Source organism: Cherax quadricarinatus, chromosome 7, assembly GCF_038502225.1.
Source record: "Cherax quadricarinatus isolate ZL_2023a chromosome 7, ASM3850222v1, whole genome shotgun sequence".
Classification (NCBI taxonomy): Eukaryota; Metazoa; Arthropoda; class Malacostraca; order Decapoda; family Parastacidae; genus Cherax; species Cherax quadricarinatus.
Genome location: NC_091298.1, coordinates 45,080,978 through 45,102,626, shown reverse-complemented (window position 1 = coordinate 45,102,626; position 21,649 = coordinate 45,080,978). Strand labels below are relative to the sequence as shown.

At 43.2% G+C, this 21,649-nt stretch overlaps 1 protein-coding gene across 1 annotated transcript in view; it reads left to right on the top strand.

The window, feature by feature from the left end:
* Positions 1 to 21,649, top strand: part of LOC128686844 (arylsulfatase B) — a 150,338-nt gene that overhangs the window by 33,122 nt on the left and 95,567 nt on the right. The window lies entirely within an intron of this gene.

Below are 21,649 nucleotides of genomic sequence, written 5' to 3'. Positions count from 1 at the left end.
TGTAGTTTCGTTTTGTTATATTAGATATTTTCATTGTTGTGAATTGTAGCGTCATCCTGGTCCACCTTTGAACTGTAATGCCTATCCTTATGTCAATGATAACAACACCGTGGTAGTCGCCCAGATTAACGTATTGTTGTGCTCTTTGAGGCACCCGAGTTCTTAGATTAACTCTTGGTACACAAATAACCCGCACATAAAAGAGAGAAGCTTACGACGACGTTTCGGTCCGACCTGGACCATTGACAAAGTCACACTAACCAGAGGGGGAGCAGGACGGCTATATATAGGCAGGAAGAGGTGGTGGTAGTACTGGTAGTAGTAGTAGTAGTAGTAGTAGTAGTAGTAGTAGTAGTAGTAGTAGTAGTAGTAGTACAGGAATTGTATATAATACCGACAAGATGAAATTAAGTTAAGACACATGTGCAACATCTGGATATCTTTATTGTAGTAGACGTTTCGCCATCCAGTGGCTTTATCAATACAGATTCTAGGACATAATAGGAAGACAGTAGAACTATATACAAAAGATGAGGTAATCAGTCCCTCGGCCTTGGAGTTAGTGTTCACAGCATCGTGGTGGAGGAGAGTCTGGAGCAAAGGCAAGAAGACTGGCGCTTTTTTATAGGCGTCAGTGAATGGGACGGGCAGCAGACGAGGTCAGTCACTGGTAGGCGGGATTCCCCAGTGGAAGTAGGTCCTTCCCAAAGAGATGGGTTAGTTGCAGCAGCCGTGAAGAAGGTCTTGTAGATGTCCTCTGAACCAAGATTCCATGATGTTGCAGTGTCTGACAAGTTGTGCAAAGAAAGGTATAAAATACCGACAATATGAAAGTTAAGACACATGTGCAACATCTGGATATCTTTATTGTAGTAGACGTTTCGCCATCCAGTGGCTTTATCAATACAGATTCTAGGACATAATAGGAAGACAGTAGAACTATATACAAAAGATGAGGTAATCAGTCCCTCGGCCTTGGAGTTAGTGTTCACAGCATCGTGGTGGAGGAGAGTCTGGAGCAAAGGCAAGAAGACTGGCGCTTTTTTATAGGCGTCAGTGAATGGGACGGGCAGCAGACGAGGTCAGTCACTGGTAGGCGGGATTCCCCAGTGGAAGTAGGTCCTTCCCAAAGAGATGGGTTAGTTGCAGCAGCCGTGAAGAAGGTCTTGTAGATGTCCTCTGAACCAAGATTCCATGATGTTGCAGTGTCTGACAAGTTGTGCAAAGAAAGGTATAAAATACCGACAATATGAAAGTTAAGACACATGTGCAACATCTGGATATCTTTATTGTAGTAGACGTTTCGCACAACTTGTCAGACACTGCAACATCATGGAATCTTGGTTCAGAGGACATCTACAAGACCTTCTTCACGGCTGCTGCAACTAACCCATCTCTTTGGGAAGGACCTACTTCCACTGGGGAATCCCGCCTACCAGTGACTGACCTCGTCTGCTGCCCGTCCCATTCACTGACGCCTATAAAAAAGCGCCAGTCTTCTTGCCTTTGCTCCAGACTCTCCTCCACCACGATGCTGTGAACACTAACTCCAAGGCCGAGGGACTGATTACCTCATCTTTTGTATATAGTTCTACTGTCTTCCTATTATGTCCTAGAATCTGTATTGATAAAGCCACTGGATGGCGAAACGTCTACTACAATAAAGATATCCAGATGTTGCACATGTGTCTTAACTTTCATATTGTCGGTATTTTATACCTTTCTTTGCACAACTTGTCAGACACTGCAACATCATGGAATCTTGGTTCAGAGGACATCTACAAGACCTTCTTCACGGCTGCTGCAACTAACCCATCTCTTTGGGAAGGACCTACTTCCACTGGGGAATCCCGCCTACCAGTGACTGACCTCGTCTGCTGCCCGTCCCATTCACTGACGCCTATAAAAAAGCGCCAGTCTTCTTGCCTTTGCTCCAGACTCTCCTCCACCACGATGCTGTGAACACTAACTCCAAGGCCGAGGGACTGATTACCTCATCTTTTGTATATAGTTCTACTGTCTTCCTATTATGTCCTAGAATCTGTATTGATAAAGCCACTGGATGGCGAAACGTCTACTACAATAAAGATATCCAGATGTTGCACATGTGTCTTAACTTTCATATTGTCGGTATTTTATACCTTTCTTTGCACAACTTGTCAGACACTGCAACATCATGGAATCTTGGTTCAGAGGACATCTACAAGACCTTCTTCACGGCTGCTGCAACTAACCCATCTCTTTGGGAAGGACCTACTTCCACTGGGGAATCCCGCCTACCAGTGACTGACCTCGTCTGCTGCCCGTCCCATTCACTGACGCCTATAAAAAAGCGCCAGTCTTCTTGCCTTTGCTCCAGACTCTCCTCCACCACGATGCTGTGAACACTAACTCCAAGGCCGAGGGACTGATTACCTCATCTTTTGTATATAGTTCTACTGTCTTCCTATTATGTCCTAGAATCTGTATTGATAAAGCCACTGGATGGCGAAACGTCTACTACAATAAAGATATCCAGATGTTGCACATGTGTCTTAACTTTCATATTGTCGGTATTTTATACCTTTCTTTGCACAAGATGAAATTAAGACACATGCACAACACCCGGGCATCCCCATCGGACCGAAACGTCGTCGTAAGCTTCTCTCTTTTATGTGCGGGTTATTTGTGTATCGTTCCAGTCACGGTATTGTGCCTTTTTTTGTTATTAAGTCTTGGATACGTTGTGTGTTGGCAGGCGGAAGCCACGCCTAGTTATATGCCAGATGTAGTATCATGTTGTATAATACGTGATTGCTTGTGTATGTGTGTAATTTTGTGTGCTCGTTTTTGTCACATTGTTTTTTGTATAGTCTTTATATTTTCCAGTGTTTTGATTTTATTATTTATTATATAATAATAATCTTGTTAGTGCCTGGTATCTCGTTACATATTAATTTATGTACCCATATATATTTTGTACCTGAGTTTTAAATAAAATATAAAAAAAAAATTCTACGCCTTTCGAGAGAGTGCAGATTCAGGGCCCTTAGTCTATCCTCATAGGGAAGATTTCTGATACATGGGATCATCTTTGTCATCCTCCTCTTATTTATACTTCCAGATATTTATATTTCTAGATATTTATACTTCTAGATATTTATACTTCTAGATATGAAGCCAAGAATTCTGTTAGCTTTATTGTGAACACTAATGCACTGTTGTCTTGGTTTTAGATTACTGCTAACCAGAACTCCCAAATCCTTTTTACAATCAGTAGTATTAAGATCTACATTATTTAGTTTATATGTAGCATGGTTATTTTCCTGTCCAACATTTAGAACTTTGCATTTGTCTATATTAAACTGTATCTGCCACTTCTCCGACCATTGCATCAGTCTTTTCAAATCATTCTGGAGTGCTCTAGTGTCCTCATTAGAATGCATTGGACGGCCTATTTTGGTGTTATCAGCAAATTTGCTTATGTCGCTATTTATTCCCTGTGAGGGAAAAGTTCAACAGATAGGAGTAGCAAGCAGGTATATGGTGTCGATAGTTTGATTGCCGGCCTGCTTGTTAAGGTAGGGTCAGTGTCTAGGTCTCGCTATATCCCCCCGTTTTTCCCACCTGGAAAGGTGACGTGTGGGGCTCCGACCAAACAGTAATCACTTGACTCACAGCTCCCAGCACAACCGTAAGTAAAAGCCTCTGCTCCTATTCTAGTGGATATATTGGTTGAAAGCTTCACTTTTGACAAATAATAAACTTAGTCCTTTCAGCCTTGATTTCCATGTTATTAGATAATCACCATTTCTTTTAAATATTTTACTTATCATGGAGAGTGATTTTTTAAGCAGTGGGTAACCTTTACCTGGAGTTTACCTGGAGAGAGTTCCGGGGGTCAACGCCCCCGCGGCCCGGTCTGTGACCAGGCCTCCTGGTGGATCAAAGCCTGATCAACCAGGCTGTTACTGCTGGCTGCACGCAAACCAACGTACGAGCCACAGCCCGGCTGGTCAGGAACCGACTTTAGGTGCTTGTCCAGTGCCTGCTTGAAGACTGCCAGGGGTCTGTTGGTAATCCCCCTTATGTATGCTGGGAGGCAGTTGAACAGTCTCGGGCCCCTGACACTTATCGTATGGTCTCTTAACGTGCTAGTGACACCCCTGCTTTTCATTGGGGGATGTTGCATCGTCTGCCAAGTCTTTTGCTTTCGTAGTGAGTGATTTTCGTGTGCTAGTTCGGTACTAGTCCCTCTAGGATTTTCCAGGTGTATATAATCATGTATCTCTCCCGCCTGCGTTCCAGGGAATACAGGTTCAGGAACCTCAAGCGCTCCCAGTAATTGAGGTGTTTTATCTCCGTTATGCGTGCCGTGAAGGTTCTCTGTACATTTTGTAGGTCAGCAATTTCACCTGCCTTGAAAGGTGCTGTTAGTGTGCAGCAATATTCCAGCCTAGATAGAACAAGTGACCTGAAGAGTGTCATCATGGGCTTGGCATCCCTAGTTTTGAAGGTTCTCATTATCCATCCTGTCATTTTTCTAGCAGATGCGATTGATGCAATATTATGGTCCTTGAAGGTGAGATCCTCCGACATGATCACTCCCAGGTCTTTGACGTTGGTGTTTCGCTCTATTTTGTGGCCGGAATTTGTTTTGTACTCTGATGAAGATTTAATTTCCTCGTGTTTACCATATCTGAGTAATTGAAATTTCTCATCGTTGAACTTCATATTGTTTTCTGCAGCCCACTGAAAGATTTGGTTGATGTCCGCCTGGAGCCTTGCAGTGTCTGCAATGGAAGACACTGTCATGCAGATTCGGGTGTCATCTGCAATGGAAGACACGGTGCTGTGGCTGACATCCTTGTCTATGTCAGATATGAGGATGAGGAACAAGATGGGACCGAGTACTGTGCCTTGTGGAACAGAGCTTTTCACCGTAGCTGCCTCGGACTTTACTCTGTTGACTACTACTCTCTGTGTTCTGTTAGTGAGGAAATTATAGATCCATCGACCGACTTTTCCTGTTATTCCTTTAGCACGCATTTTGTGCGCTATTACACCATGGTCACACTTGTCGAAGGCTTTTGCAAAGTCTGTATATATTACATCTGCATTCTTTTTGTCTTCTAGTGCATCTAGGACCTTGTCGTAGTGATTCAATAGTTGAGACAGACAGGAGCGACCTGTTCTAAACCCATGTTGCCCTGGGTTGTGCAATTGATGGGTTTCTAGATGGGTGGTGATCTTGCTTCTTAAGACCCTTTCAAAGATTTTTATGATATGGGATGTTAGTGCTATCGGTCTGTAGTTCTTTGCTATTGCTTTACTGCCCCCTTTGTGGAGTGGGGCTATGTCTGTTGTTTTTAGTAACTGTGGGACGACCCCCGTGTCCATGCTCCCTCTCCGTAGGATGGTAAAAGCTCGTGATAAGGGCTTCTTGCAGTTCTTGATGAACACGGAGTTCCATGAGTCTGGCCCTGAGGCAGAGTGCATGGGCATGTCATTTATCGCCTGTTCGAAGTCATTTGGCGTCAGGATAACATCAGATAGGCTTGTGTTAACCAAATTCTGTGGCTCTCTCATAAAAAATTCATTTTGATCTTCGACTCTCAGTCTGGTTAGCTGCTTGCTAAAAACTGAGTCATATTGGGACTTGAGTAGCTCACTCATTTCCTTGCTGTCATCTGTGTAGGACCCATCTTGTTTAAGTAGGGGCCCAATACTGGACGTTGTTCTCGACTTTGATTTGGCATAGGAGAAGAAATACTTTGGGTTTCTTTCAATTTCATTTATGGCTTTTAGTTCTTTCTAGCTTGGAATGTCAGCTCGGGTCATCTGCCAACCAAAGAAACGTGTTGAAGGAGACAGACTTTACACAAGTCATGGGACATCACTTTTTGATCTACCTACCTGATTAATTGTAGTCAACTGCAGGCAACTACCCCTCATCTTTGCAGTGGTGAAGAACCTGCGTTCTTATCATCTGGACAGACTATTCAAGGCTATAGACTCTGTGAAGAACTAGTCGTTGGGTTGTCACTCAACACCTGTGAACCCCCCACATCATCAGCAATGGCTACAATTTCTAAGACGGCGTCAACATCAACCAGACACTCCAGTTTAACTGTACATATTAGCTTTGAATTCAGATATCATTTATATTTTTCATTTTTCACTTTTCTTTCAAGTACGATAAAAATTTCATATTTAAATGTTTGATATTTTAATTTCTAAATAATAAAGTGTTTATCTTTATATATTATTATTTCTTTTTCTATTCATTAATTTTCCTGAGGAGGAGCCAGCCTTGGTAATACTTACTGGAGTTGTTACAGGGCTGAGTAAGCCTTCACATTCCTTCATCTATGTCGTTTATGTAAATTGTGAACAACAACGGGCCCAACACTGACCCCTGAGGAACACCGCTTCTGACGTGCCCCCATTCCGATTTCTCCTCATTTATGCAAACTCTCTGCTGCCTATTTGTCAGCCATGCTTCTACCCAGGAAAAAAATTCTCCTATTCCGTGTGCCTTTAAGTTTCCTCAATACCCTCAGATGTGGAACTCTGTCGAAAGCCTTACTGAAGTCCATATACACAATATCATATTCATTCGCATGATCTACCTCCTCGAACACCTTAATGAAAAATGTTAGTAAATTCGTAAGACAGGAATGCCCCTTTGTAAAACCGTGTTGAGATTCATTAATCAATCTGTGCCTATCAAGATGGCTACGAATTGCTTCGGCAATTATTGATTCCATAAATTTTCCCAGTATGAAGCCAAATACCTGTCACCTGCCTTGTAAATAGGTATTACATTTGCCATTTTCCACTTATCAGGCACTATTTGTAGTGATATGTTAAAAAGATTAGCCAAAGGTATGCTAAGTTCCTCTTTACATTCCTTTAACACCCTTGCAAACACTTCATCAGGGCCTGGGGATTTGTTAGGTTTTAGTTTCTCTATTTGTCTGAGGACCATGTCACTAGTTACTGCAATCGTTCATAGTTTATTATCGTCCTGTTCTACGTAATCTATTATTTCAGGAATATCACTAGTATTTTCCTGGGTGAAAACTGAGAGGAAGTAGGTATTCAGAATTTCACGCATATCTCTATCACTGTCAGTGATCTGACCAGAGTTACTCTTAAGTTGGCCAGTCTTGTCCCTAATCTTACTAGTGGTGCAGCATAATCAACCAATGATCTAATATAAGCACGATACATAATTTTCACATTTTTAACATTAGCACCATACCTGGGATGAAAACCTGCCACAGCTCTCAGTGCTCTCATCCTTTCTTTGCATTGGGGACAAAGTCTCGTTACAACAGGTCCAAGTAGTGGGACCTCAAAGCATAGATACCTGTATCTGCTTACATAGTCTAGAAGAGAACCATCATGCAACTGGATCTGGCGAACTGTGCCTCTCTGTCGAGGAGGACGCCTCTTGAGTATGTTTTATCAGTAGAGATAATCAACCCCAGGTCCTGACACGAGGCTAGTACATGATTAAGAATGTATTGAGTGTTGAAGAATCTGGTGGTGTGAATTATTATATCAGCAAAACTAATCATATAATGATGGGGCTGGCTAGACATAGCATTAAGTAAAGCATTAATTAGAATATTGAATAGTATGGGACTGAGCACACCTCCCTTTGAGGTTCCTAATTCAAAATCTTTAGTTACACTTCTATGTCCCTGGAATAACACAGACGACTTTCTATTGGACAGGTAGCCTATAATCCAGCGGAGAAGCCATCCTCCAACATCCATTCTGGAAAGTTCACTAATGATTACATGTCGGGTGGCTACACCAAAAGCAGATTTAAGGTCAAGGAAGGTAGTGTATGAGCTGTCAGTATGCAGGGTGAGAAAGGTGGTCATGCAGTGATGCACACTCCTTCCATGCATGAAGCCATGCAATCGGGAAGACAAAAATTGCTTAATTCTGTGCATGAGACGATTATAAATCATCCTTTCGAATGTTTTACACAAGCAACTAGTAAGAGATACTGGGCGAAATGATTGGACTTTGGAATGGAAATAATTAGGCTGTTGGTCCAAGATTTAGGGAGCTCCCCAGTGATATAGCTCATGTTATATAATTCAAGTAATGGATAACCTGGTACTCGACACAGCAATCTGAGTATATTGTAAGTAATACCATCCTCCCCAGGCGACGTGGAGCTGCCCTTTGTTAGTGCTGCATCATGTTCAAAGTTAGTGAAAGGAAAGTTACAGTCATCTTCCTTGCTGAGCATAAAACAAATCAGTCTCTCCCTTGCATCATATTTGTCCATTAATTTCGCCTGTGTGACACTGGAAAGATAGTCATAGCTAGATGTAGCAGCCCAAGCACTGACTAACTCATTCGCCCTATGCAAAGGATGAGGGTGTGCTGTCTGCCCAGTTCTGTTACCCTTAATTCTGTTTATGTCCCTCCATGCCCGGCTAAGTGGGGTGTAATCATTGAGACCATTGATAAAGTGTTCCCAGTCTGTTTACCGCAGTTCTGTCATACGCTCTCTGGCAGCAGCAAGAGCAGTTTGGAAGAGGCTCAGCATTTCAGGGGTACGATGGTTTCTATAGGCTAGGCCTAGTCTACGAGCAGTACGTTTCAGTGTACCAAGTTTAGAATCATTGTAATAAGTATAGTTTTTATAAGACTTATGATTATTATGGAAGTTAGTTGAGTTGAGAGTACCAGGAGGTTTCAGAGGCGGCTCTAAATAGTTCTGAATACTGCTCACAAGGTCATTGTTAATTAAAAGTCTCGACAGAGGTCCACTCATAGGAATTATACCAGTCAGTCACATGTGCAACAAAGTCATCATGCTGATCATGGGGAACATTAAAACGTTTCCGTTTGAATATTACACCAGGAAGTATAGTATTACCAATATCTAGTGAGGTTAACCTTGGGAAATGATCAGACGCTATATCTGTTACAATGGAAAACTCACAGCTGGCAGAAGTAATGCTGAAGCCCAGGCACAGATCAAGGACACCTCCATAGATATGTGGGGGTTCAAGGTCACCTACAATATGCACATTATCATGACTGTTTAAGAGTGACAACAGTTGATTGCCATTTCGATTACCAAACTGTGAGTTTCCAATGCTTTTGTCTCGCATTGTAATCGCCATTAATAAGAGTAGGTTCAGAATGAGCACAAGTTGGGAGCTCCAAGTAATTAAACTTATTAGCAGGAGCGTACAAGTTAAATATGTTGAGAGCAGAGTTCCCAATATAAATCCTAACACCGTGGTATTGTAGCCCCTCTGTTTTCTTATGTGCAAGAAGTTGATGGGGAAGTGATTTTTTAATATATAGAACACAGGAGTTAGTAGATTTGAGATTATATGCAGCAAATGATGGCATTTTAGGGGGCTGGGATTTTTCAGGGACTCTGCACTCTTGTAGACACACAGTATCAATGGGTTGAGTAGTTACTTTATGATTATGGTCAGGAAATCTTTTTCTAAGTGACGCAATATTCCAACTTAAAATGGATAGTTATACGAGTTTGGTTCCATTATACAAGTCCAGATATAGTATTAAATTTCTCAGCATAATGAAAAAACTTACTAAATAGCAAACAGACATAATCAATATCAATATCAGTATTATCCTTATGCATGAGTCTCTTAAGTGCACTTCCATTATGGAGGTCTCGTGGGAGTCTTTGTTTACAGAGAGCACGGCACTCATCACTATCATCACATGTACCACTTTCCTCATCATTATCACTAAAATCATGAACACCAGTGTTACATATACCATTATCGACAACCGGGTCATCTCCAAACTCAGTATCTATCAGTACATTACATTCATCATATTGACTATCATGATGGTCTTCACTGCACTTATCATCTTCACTGTGATTGGAAACACCACTACTAGATTCATCATTTTCGTAATTTTTAACACTATTGCACTCATGAGTTTGTTCATCATCACCACACTCACTTTCATAATGACTGACAATCTTTGTGTTGCTGCACTCATTTGTACCTCTGTAAGTTTTTCCTCACGTTGCTCAAGTTGTTGTTTCAAACACCATTGTTGCTTCTCCAGTACTGTTATGCGCAACTGCATGTTGTGTACCACCCCAGCAAGACTAGCTTCACCTGGAGGTATGAAGTCCCGGTCAGCTGAGCCAGGTGGCTGACTGACAGCTGACTCAGCCAGATATGTGGTGTCAACACCAGCAACATCACTAGTGTTTTTAGCAGATGCGATCGTACTCTGGTGATGTACTCCCACAGTGACTTGTTAGTATTCCAACCTTATGAGAAGGTGATGCTTGTCCTTCCTATCACCACTACTTGCTCCGGGAATCAGCCAAACCTTCCCTGACCTAAGGACAAAATTCCTTAGGACATAAGACAAGGCTCCCTCAGTAAGAGTGAAAAGTAGGACAAAACCTTGTCAGTTAAAATTAGGTTTGGTTTAGTTAGATTCGATTAGGTTAAGGCTTTTACTCCCATGCTAGTCGCAGTATTATATATATATACATATATATATACATATATATACATATATATATATATATACATATATATATATATACATATATATACATATACACTGATCTCTGGCTGAAGGAGACTCGAACCTACGAACCTTAGGACAAGGTACGCAGTGCTTTACCAATCTACCCACATTGGTCCAGTGTGGGTAGATTGGTAAAGCACTGCGTACCTTGTCCTAAGGTTCGTAGGTTTGAGTCTCCTTCAGCCAGAGATCAGTGTTTGTGTATATTTCGCATGCTCTCGCGAATTCCTTGCATATATATATATATATATATATATATATATATATATATATATATATATATATATATATATATATATATATATATATATATATATATATATATATATAAGTAGTGCCGAAGGCGGCTCAGTGGTCCCTGCGGCTGAACGCTGTATTCCTGAGTGGTCCCTCCTGAAAAGGGCTGCGGCTGCGGCTAACCTGTGCACAGGTTAGCAAAAAAATCGAAGAAGGTAACACAGTGGGAGCAATCTGAATAATTACAAGTGACGACACTGTAGCCCCCAAAGATGAGACCACAGCCCAAGCACTAAGAGACAAACATCCAACCAGGGATACCATAGCCATCATCAACAACCCTGAGGAAGACCCCATCACTGAACAATTAATTTTACCAGAATCGGAAGTCTATAAGGCGATTGTGCCATTTCCTGCAGGATCTGCAGGAGGTTACACTGGAATTCGACCTCAGCACCTCAAAGAGATGGTAAATCCAGTACTCGGTGCATCTGCATCAATTCTTCTCACCGAGTTAACAACTTTCGTAAACAACTGTCTGGCTGGGAAAATCCCAGAAGAAATTAAACCTTTCTTTTCTGGAGCTTCACTGTGTGCGTTGAAGAAGAAGAAGGATGGGGGAATCAGACCCATTGCGGTTGGAAACACTCTTCGCTGTCTTGTTGCCAAAGCAGCAGTAAGAAATATTCGCCTAGAAGCTGCCAGTTTACTCCAGCCACACCAACTGGGCTTTGGGGTCTCTCAAGACAGTGAAGCTGCAGCTCATGCGGCAAGGGTCTACATCAGGGACCTACCAGAAGACAAGACAGTAGTCAAACTTGATTTTAGAAATGCCTTTAATATGGTGAAGAGAGATGCTGTTGCCAGCTGTTCGGGATCAGTTCCCCAGTCTTTTTCCCTTCATTTCAGCCGGCTACAGTAAACCCTCAATTCTTTTGTTTGGAGAGCATGAAATTCTCTCATCAGAAGGTGTTCAGCAGGGTGACCCACTAGCTCAACTTCTCTTCTGCTTGGCAGTAAGAGAACTAACTTCCAGCCTATGCAGCGAGCTCAACATCTGGTACCTGGATGATGGCACTCTGGCAGGTAGTGAAGAGTCCCTGGTAGGGGACCTACAACTGGTGAAAACACAGGGAGAAGACTTGGGACTCATCCTCAATCCCTCCAAGTGTGAAATCATGGCGAATCAGGAAATAATCAATGCTGTGTGAAGAATCCTCCCAGAAGTCTCTACTACCACTCCGTCCAACAGTACCCTCTTGGGAGCACCACTAGGTCACCAGGCCATTGACACAGTCCTCAAGGACAAATTGAATGGCCTGATGAGAATGGAGGAGAGAATAAGCAATCTTGATGCCCATGATGCTCTGTAATCTTCACAAGGTGCCTTACTATTCCAAGACTCACTTACTTCCTGAGGTGTGCACCCTCTTTTGACAACCCAACACTCGACGAATATGATGCACACTTGAGGTCAACCTTTAAGAAGGCACTGAACCTGTCATTAGTGGATTAGCAATGGGATCAGGCAACCCTCCCAGTGCGACTGGGAGGTATAGGGGTGCGCAAAGCAATGCATGTTGCTTTACCTGCTATTCTGTCTTCGTGTTTGGCTTCCAGTGGATTAGTCAAGAAGATTGTTCCCGAACGCTTGAGAGACGTGGTAGGAGCTCAAGACCCCAGGTTTACTGAAGCAGCAATTCGGTGGGACACCCTTACAGATTCCCCCAGTAGACCAGCTCCTCCCAAAGAACACAAACAGTCCCATTGGGACAAACCGATCATGGAAAAAATCGCCAACACAATGCTCTCCAACGCCTCAGGAAAGGGCAAAGCTCGTCTCCTGGCAGTGAAGGCACCACACTCAGGAGATTTCCTGTTAGTTGTTCCCAATTCCTCCTTGGGCACTCGGATTGGTGTTGCTCTTCGCCTAGCCACCCCCATCCTCACCGAACATAGGTGTATTTGCGGCAGGGCGACAGCTGATCAATTCGGACTTCATGGTCTCGTGTGTCACACAGCAGAAGGGAAGTATGCCAGGCATGAGGAGGTCAATGACATCATAAAGAGAAGCCTCGCCACAGCCCGTTGCCCAGCTCAATGGGAACCCCAAGTGCAGAGGTCTGACTGAAGTCAAAAGCGTCCTGATGGAGCCACTATGCTACCTTGGAAGGATGGAAAGCAGATTGCCTGGGACTACACCTGTGCTGCCACATTGGCAGACACCTACTTGCCATACTCTGTAGTGGAAGGGGGTGGAGCTGCCAGCCACAGGGAGATCCAGAAGATCCGCAAATATGAAGATCTTCCCCCTTGCTATAACTTCATTCCAATAGGGTCGGAGACCCTTGGAGCATGGGGCAAGTGTGCTCTAAAGTTCCTTAAAGAGCTGGGTGAAAAGCTCATCATAGAAACTAAGGACCACAGGGCGACCAGCTTCCTCTTTCAGAGACTCAGTGTTGCGATCCAGAGAGGAAATGCCTGCAGCATTCTGGGCATGCGGCCCACCGCCGGGGACGGAGTATTCGAGATGTAGCTCCTAGTGTATGTTTGTGAATGTTTTGTCAATGTATTTTGTCTTTAAATAATATATATATAATATATATTTATATATTTATATATATTTATATATATATATATATATATTTATGTATATATATATATATATATATATATGATGGGGTCCACCTCTGGTGTAAATTGTGGGACCCACAGCCTCGGAGAAGTGGATAAAAAGGCTTCAAGGAAGAATATTTGGATTTCTTCCTGAAGCCGTTTGAATATTTCACTTCCCCTACCACCCCATCTTTTCATTATTTTTTTCCAACAGGTATATTTTATTACATAATATGGTACAAAAGGTTTAAGAGATACATTGTTGATATAAAGATGGCATATACAGTACACGAGATGTGAGGGATACATGTCTAGTACATATTGTTACGTGTTTGTCACTGATTATAATGCGAAAATCTCATCCAGCTCTTCAGAACTGGGGTGCGTGCCCAAAATACAGCAGGCGTTACCCCTCTGAACAGCAGCGCTGAATCGCTGGAACAGAAAACTAGCTGCCCTGGGATCCCTAGTTACCCTGATGAGTCTTTTGCCTAGCTCCTTAAGGAACTTAGGTGCATTCTTTCCCCATGAGCCAAGGGTCTCTGAGCCTATGGGAAAATACATAAATTGATGGACAGGTTTTACATATTTTCCAGACTTTTGGGACTTCCTGAAGCTAACGGCTGCCCCTCCTTCCTCCCTGGTGTATTGGAGATAGGTATCAGCCAAGGTAGATGCACGTGTGTAGTCCCACACTACTTGCTTACCGTCTGTCCATGATTCAAGTGTGATACCATCTAGACACTTTTGGCTGCCATCAGATCTGCATAGTTGGGGTGGCTCCCTTACTGCTGGGCATCCGGCTGTTGTGAGGCTCCTATTGATAATGTTATTAACCTCCTCATGTCTTGCAGTTTTTCCCTCGGATTTACGTCACACAAGACCATGGTACCCGAATCGGTCTGCTGCTTCACTGCCACAAATACACCTGTGTTCGGCTAGAATAGGGGCGGCAAGTCGAAGAGCAACATCAATGTGGATGGTCTGTGGGTCGAGCCGTGTGCTAAGGCTGGAGTTGGGAACAGCCAACAGAAAGTGCCCTGCATGAGGAGCTCTCACTGCCAGGAGGCAGGCTCTATCCTTCCTTGACACACTCTGAAGCATTGTTGAGGTTATTTTCTCCACTAGTGGGCCATCCCAGTGCGACTGTTTGTAGTTGTTGGGGGGAACAGATCTGGTTTCAGAGCCCATTAGATTATCCCAGATCATGGCCCTGTCAATGAACTTTTGGTCCTGGACTCCAATCTTGTCACGAAGATGTTCAGGGAGAACTGCTGCTACAAGCCCTCTGGATTTAACGTATGAGGACAGAAAAGCGGGTAGTGTAATCTGTGATGACTTGCGGATACCAATGCCTCCTAGTCTGACTGGAAGTGTAGATGAATGGTTCAGAGAACCGACACGTTGATAAATTAGATACATGGGCAACTCTTGGGTATCTTTATTGAGGAAACGTTTCGCCACACAGTGGTTTCATCAGTCCATACAAAGGAGAATCTTGAAGAACAGAAGGAGAATGAGGTAATCAGTCCCTCAACCTTGAGTCGATGTGGTCAGTCCATCAATCTTGAATAGAATATGGCACCTCTCCTGCCTACAGTTTATAAGCTCCTTCTCCACACACGTGCCGTATTCTATTCAAGATTGATGGACTGACCACATCGACTCAAGGCTGAGGGACTGATTACCTCATTCTCCTCCTGTTCTTCAAGATTCTCCTTTGTATGAACTGATGAAGCCACTGTGTGGCGAAACGTTTCCTCAATAAAGATACCCAATAGTTGCACATGTGTCTAATTTATCTGACTGGAAGTGTAGCTTGGTTCCACTGCCTGTCTTCTAGAGTAAGGTAAAGTACTTTCGTAAAAATCTGCCTCAGGATGCTGTCATATTCGTGCAGTATAGGGTTATCATATGAAGGTGCACATCTTAGGAAATATGTCAACCTGGGTAGACTCAAGCACTTTGTGAGAAGGTACAAGGCATCGGGGGTGTCAAGATTGTCTATTCGTTGTTCCATTTTCCTCAACTCTTCCAATTTCTTCCTGAGGATTGTGTCAATGGCATCGCTTCCCAGAGGTGCTCCAAGCAAGATGCCATTTGTAGGGGCAATGGCTGATGCTCCTGGTAGTTTGGATCTCACTGCATTTATCACTTGTTGACTGACTGAGATGATTTCATATTTAGATGGATTCAGGATGAGACTCATTTCCTTTCCCCGTGTCATCACTTATGTAAGATCACTTAAGAGGGACTCTTTTGTACCTGCTAGTGTGCCATCATCCAGGAACCAGATGTTTAGCTCAATGGTCAGTCTGACTGTGATTTCCCTAACTGCTATACAGAAGAGAAATGGTGTGCCCTCTGATGATGTGATTTCATGCTCTCCAAACAGGAGCATTTATTCCTTGCTATATCCAGCTGAAACAAGTGGGAAGAGACCAGGGAAATGTTCTTGTACCGCTACTAATACCACATCTCTTTTGAGGAGATTAAATGCATTCTTGAAGCCTAATTTTACCACTGCATTGTCCTCAGGCAGGTTGTTGATATACGCCCTTGTTGCATGAACTGCTGCTTCACCCCATTGAGAGACCCCAAAACCAAGATGGTTTGGTTGAAGCATCATGGCTGCCTCTGCGCAAATGCTTTGGACAGCAGCTTTGGAAGCGAGGCAGCAAAAAGTGTTGCCTACTGCTATAGGCCTAATTCCTCCATCCTTTTTAAGTGCACAAAGTGTTGGACCAAAAAAGAAAGGTTTGATTTCGTCAGGAATCAGACCGGCCAAGGAATTGTTGACAAACCTTGTGATCTCTGAAAGCAGTGTCTCTGCAATCTCTCCAATAACTGGATTAACCATTAACCATGTTGCGGCCTTATTCCAGTGTAACCCCCAGCAGAGCCACATGGGAACGACATTATTGCTTGTAAACGTCCGAGTCTTCCACAATCAATGGTTCCACAGTGGGGACAGAGGTGTTGGAGCTGTTGGTGCCCCTGGTTTCCCTGGCAGGGTGCTTTCCTCTAAGTGCTTCAGCCGTGTCAGCATCCCTGGCAGCAACTGTATCTTCACTGGTAATAATTCTGATTGCCCCCACTGTGTTGCCCTCTTCAATTTTCTTGCTCGCCTGGACTCTGACTTTTTTACTGTCAGTGGAGTTAGTTGGGGTTTTGCCTCTCCCGTTTTTGTATTGACCGGGAAGGCGAATGAGGTTATCAGTTCTAAGAAAGTCTCTTAAAAATTTAATGATCATTGAGGCTAGCCTCTTTCCCCTTCTTTCCGGCACAGCTAAGCAGACATTGCCAAAAAGTAGCAAGTTGTGCCATGCCTTGATGGTTGGTGGAGCATTAAGAGATTTGTAAGTTTCCCAGCTGCGTGTGGACGGGCTGCTTTGGGAATATGTGTGAGTGTCCTGGTATCTGTTGCTTTGCTTCCAAGATATTATCTGATGACATGAGATCTGTTGGAGTGGGTTCAGGTGCCTGAGGTGGATCTGGATCATCACTTTCCACATGAGAACATCCTGAACCAGGGCAACTACTGTGGTTGTGGAGGAAACCATTAGAGTTGAGACAACGAGGCTGTAAGCATGACCGACACTTGCCTCTCCTAGTATTGCCAACCATGCCATTTCCCTGGCTGCTTGCTTCCTCCTGGTTGGCATCCATCTGCCTAGACTAGACTGTAGGAGTGGAGTATGACATACTGGGTGGGTATAGTGTGTGGAAGGTAGTGAACTTGACCGTGGTGGCCTGGTGGAGTTTGAGGGGCTGGTGAGGGGCTGGGAGGGGAAAGGGAAAACTGCTGCTGGGAACTGGGTGGGGGAGGCTCTGGTAGTGGGTGGGGGAGGCTCTGGTAGTTGGTGGGGGAGGCGCAGGTTGTTGGGTGGGGGTTGCCCCGGGAGAGAGGGTGAGGAGAGTACAATACACATTAACTTGCACACTATATATTGTTCACACTATCTTACAATGCACACATCATTATTTGTTTCCCATGTATACGTCGTGCCGAATATGTAAAACTGGTCAATTAGCAAGAACTCATTTAAAATTAAGTCCTTTCTGAAATTTTCTCTTATACGTTTAAAGATATATTTTTTTCATTTATGTTAATGTAAAAATTTTTAATTTTGCACCAAAAGAATTTATGTTAATGTAAAAATTTTTAATTTTGCACCAAAAGAATCTTAGAAAACTTACCTAACCTTATTATAACAAGAACAATTTATTTTAATCTAACCCAACTAAATATATTTTAGATTTGTTTACAATAATTTAATACCAAACAAACACAATGAAATATATTTTTTTTCGTTAGGTTCAGAATGATTTTGGCGAAATTATTGCATACACAAATTTTCACTTGTCCTATATGGCAAGATGAGTGTTGCTATTTAAGCCAAGATCGCAAGTTCTGCCTATTCGGCACGACATATATATATATATATATATATATATATATATATATATATATATATATATATATATATATATATATATATATATATATATATATACCTGCTTTTAACATTTCTATCTTTATCCCATCAATCCCGGCTGCCTTACCCCCTTTCATTTTACCTACTGCCTACATAACTTTAATATGTATTTTACTTATTTCAAGTAACATTAAATAAATTTAAGCTAATCTGTGCTATATATAGCAAAATATGGATAAAAAATTCTTAGGTTATACCTGGAAGGTGTTGTGGGGGTCAACGCTCCCGCGGCCTGGTCCATGACTAGGCCTCGTTGTGGATCAGTGCCTAATCAACCAGTCTGTTATTGCTGACCGTAAGCAAACGACGTACGAACCACAGTTCGGCTGGTCAGGCACTGACTTTAAGCGCCTGTCCAGCTCCCTCTTGAAGACTGCTAAAGGTCTGTTGGTAATCACTCTTATGTATGCTGGGAGGCAGTTGAACAGTCTTGGGCTCCTGACACTTACTGTGTTGTCACTTAATGTACTTTTGGTTGGATGTGGCACCTCTTGCCTAGTCTTTTGCTTGCATAAAGTAATTTCCGTCTGCAGACTTGGGACTAATCTCACTAAGATTTTCTAAGTGTGTATTATATCTCTCTCGCCTGCATTCCAAGGAGTACAGATCAAGGGACTTCAACTGTTTCCAGTAATTGAGGTACTTTATTGTACTTATAATTGCTGGCCTGGAAAATATACAGAGAACTTTCACGGCACACTTAAGTACGATAAAACACCTAAATTACTGGGAACGGTTGAAGTTCCTCGACTTTTATCCCTTGGAACGTAGGCGACTGCCTCCCAGCATACATAAGGGGGATTACCAACAGACCCCTGGCAGTCTTCAAGCTGGCACTGGACAAGCACCTAAAGTCGGTTCCTGACCAGCCGGGCTGTGGCTCGTACGTTGGTTTGCGTGCAGCCAGCAGCAACAGCCTGGTTGATCAGGCTGTGATCCACCAGGAGGCCTGGTCACAGACCGGGCCGCGGGGGCGTTGACCCCCGGAACTCTCTCCAGGTAACTCCAGATAATATACACTTGGAAAATCCTAGAGGGATTAGTACCAAACTTGCACGCGAAAATCACTCCCTGTGAAAACAAAAGACTCGGCAGACGATGCAACATTCCCCCAATGAAAAGCAGGGGTGTCACCAGCACGATAAGAGACAAAGCAATAAGTGTCAGGGGCCCAAGACTGTTCAACTGCCTCCCAGTATACATAAGGAGGATTACCAATAGACCCCTGGCTGTCTTCAAGCAGGCACTGGACAGGCACCTAAAGTCAGTACCTGATCAGCCGGGCTGTGGTTCGCACGTTGGTTTACATGCGCCCAACAGTAACAGCCTGGTTGATCAGGCCCTGGTCCACCTTGAGGTCTGGTCACAGACCCGGCCGCGGGGGCGTTGGCCCCCAAAACTCTCTCCAGGTATACTCCAGGTATACTCCTGGTATACATGTAGTGAAAGCTCTCTGTATATTCACCAGGTCTGCAATATCGCCAGCCTTGAAGGGGGCATATAGTGTACTGCAATATTCCAGCCTAGAGAGCACAAGCGATTTTGAAAAGAATCATTATTGTTCTGAAGGTTCTCATTATCCATCCTATCATTTTCCTAGATGTGGTAGATACATTGTTGTAAACTTTGAAAGTGAGATTCTCTCACATTATCACTCCCAGGTCCTTCACATTAGTTTCTCGCTCTGTTGTGTGGTTGGAATTTAATACTCCCATATAGTTTTTATTTCCCGAGTTTTCCATAGAAGAGAAATCGAAATTTGTTCTCACTGAACTTCATTTTATTTTCTGAGGCCCATTTAAAAATTTAAGTTTTATCCATAAATATTTTTTTGTTTCATTGTTTATGAAATAAATAAATCTATCTGCATATTATTTTTGGATAAAGTCCAATTTTTAAGGGGCGCCGAACTCCCCTAAAAATTTAACTATTACAAAAAGTTCTTTTACAGAATCATAGATAATTTTTTCAATATATTTATATGATATATATATATATATATATATATATATATATATATATATATATATATATATATATATATATATATATATATATATGTGTGTGTGTGTGTGTGTGTGTGTGTGTGTACTCACCTAATTGTGGTTGCAGGGGTCGAGACTCAGCTCCTGGCCCCGCCTCTTCACTGATCGCTACTGGGTCCTCTCTCTCTCTGCTTCCTGAGCTTTGTCATACCTCTTCTTAAAACTATGTATGGTTCCTGCCTCCACTACTTCACTTGCTAGGCTATTCCACTTGCTGACAACTCTATGACTGAAGAAATACTTCCTAACGTTCCTGTGACTCGTCTGAGTCTTCAGCTTCCAGTTGTGTCCTTGTGTCCCCTCTCTGGAACATCCTATCTCTGTCCACCTTGTCTATTCCCCGCAGTATCTTGTATGTCGTTATCATGTCTCCCCTAACCCTTCTGTCCTCCAGTGTCGTCAGTCCGATTTCCCTTAACCTTTCCTCGTACGACATTCCCTTGAGCTCTGGGACTAGCCTTGTTGCAAACCTTTGTACTTTCTCTAACTTCTTGACGTGCTTGACCAGGTGTGGGTTCCAGACTGGTGCTGCATACTCCAGTATGGGCCTAACATACACAGTGTACAGTGTCTTGAACGATTCCTTATTAAGGTATCGGAACGCTATTCTCAGGTTTGCCAGGCGCCCGTATGCTGCAGCGGTTATTTGGTTGATGTGTGCCTCCGGTGATGTGCTCGGTGTTATGGTCACCCCAAGGTCTTTCTCCCTGAGTGAGGTCTGTAGTCTTTGTCCACCTAGCCTATTCTCTGTCTGCGGTCTTCTTTGCCCCTCCCCAATCTTCATGACTTTGCATTTGGCTGGATTGAATTCGAGAAGCCAGATACTGGACCACATGTCCATTTGTCTCTTTGCAGTCCTGCCTCATCCTCGTCCGATTTAATTCTTCTCATCAACTTCACGACATCTGCAAACAGGGACACTTCAGAGTCTATTCCTTCCATCATGTCATTCACATATATCAAAAATAGCACTGGTCCTAGAACTGACCCCTGTGGGACCCCGCTCGTAACAGGCGCCCACTGTGATACCTCTTCACGTACCATGACTCGTTGCTGCCTCCCTGTCAGGTATTCCCTTATCCATTGCAGTCCCCTCCCTTTTACATGTGCCTGATCCTCCAGCTTTTGCACTAATCTCTTGTGGGGAACTGTGTCAAAAGCCTTCCTGCAGTCTAGGAAAACGCAATCTACCCACCCCTCTCTCTCGTGTCTTACTTCTGTTACCTTGTCATAAAACTCCAGGAGGTTTGTGATACAAGATTTGCCTTCCATGAACCCATGCTGGTTTTCATTTATAATCTTGTTCCTTTCCAGGTGTTCGACCACTCTCCTCCTGATAATCTTCTCCATGACTTTGCACACAATACATGTCAGAGACACAGGTCTGTAGTTTAGTGCCTTGTTTCTGTTTCCTTTCTTAAATATGGGGACTTCATTAGCTGTCTTCCATTTCTCAGGTAGTTGCCCAGCTTCAAGGGATGTGTTGAAGATTGTGGTTAGAGGCACGCACAGCATCTCTGCTCCTTCTCTAAGGACCCATGGGGAGATGTTGTCTGGTCCCATCGCCTTTGAGGTGTCAAGGTCACTTAAGAGCTTCTTCACCTCCTCCTCAGTTGTTCGTATGTCATCCAACACTTGTTGGTATATTCCCTTTTGATGTTCCCTTCTGTGCTGTCTTCCCACAGCCCTTCCTGTCTC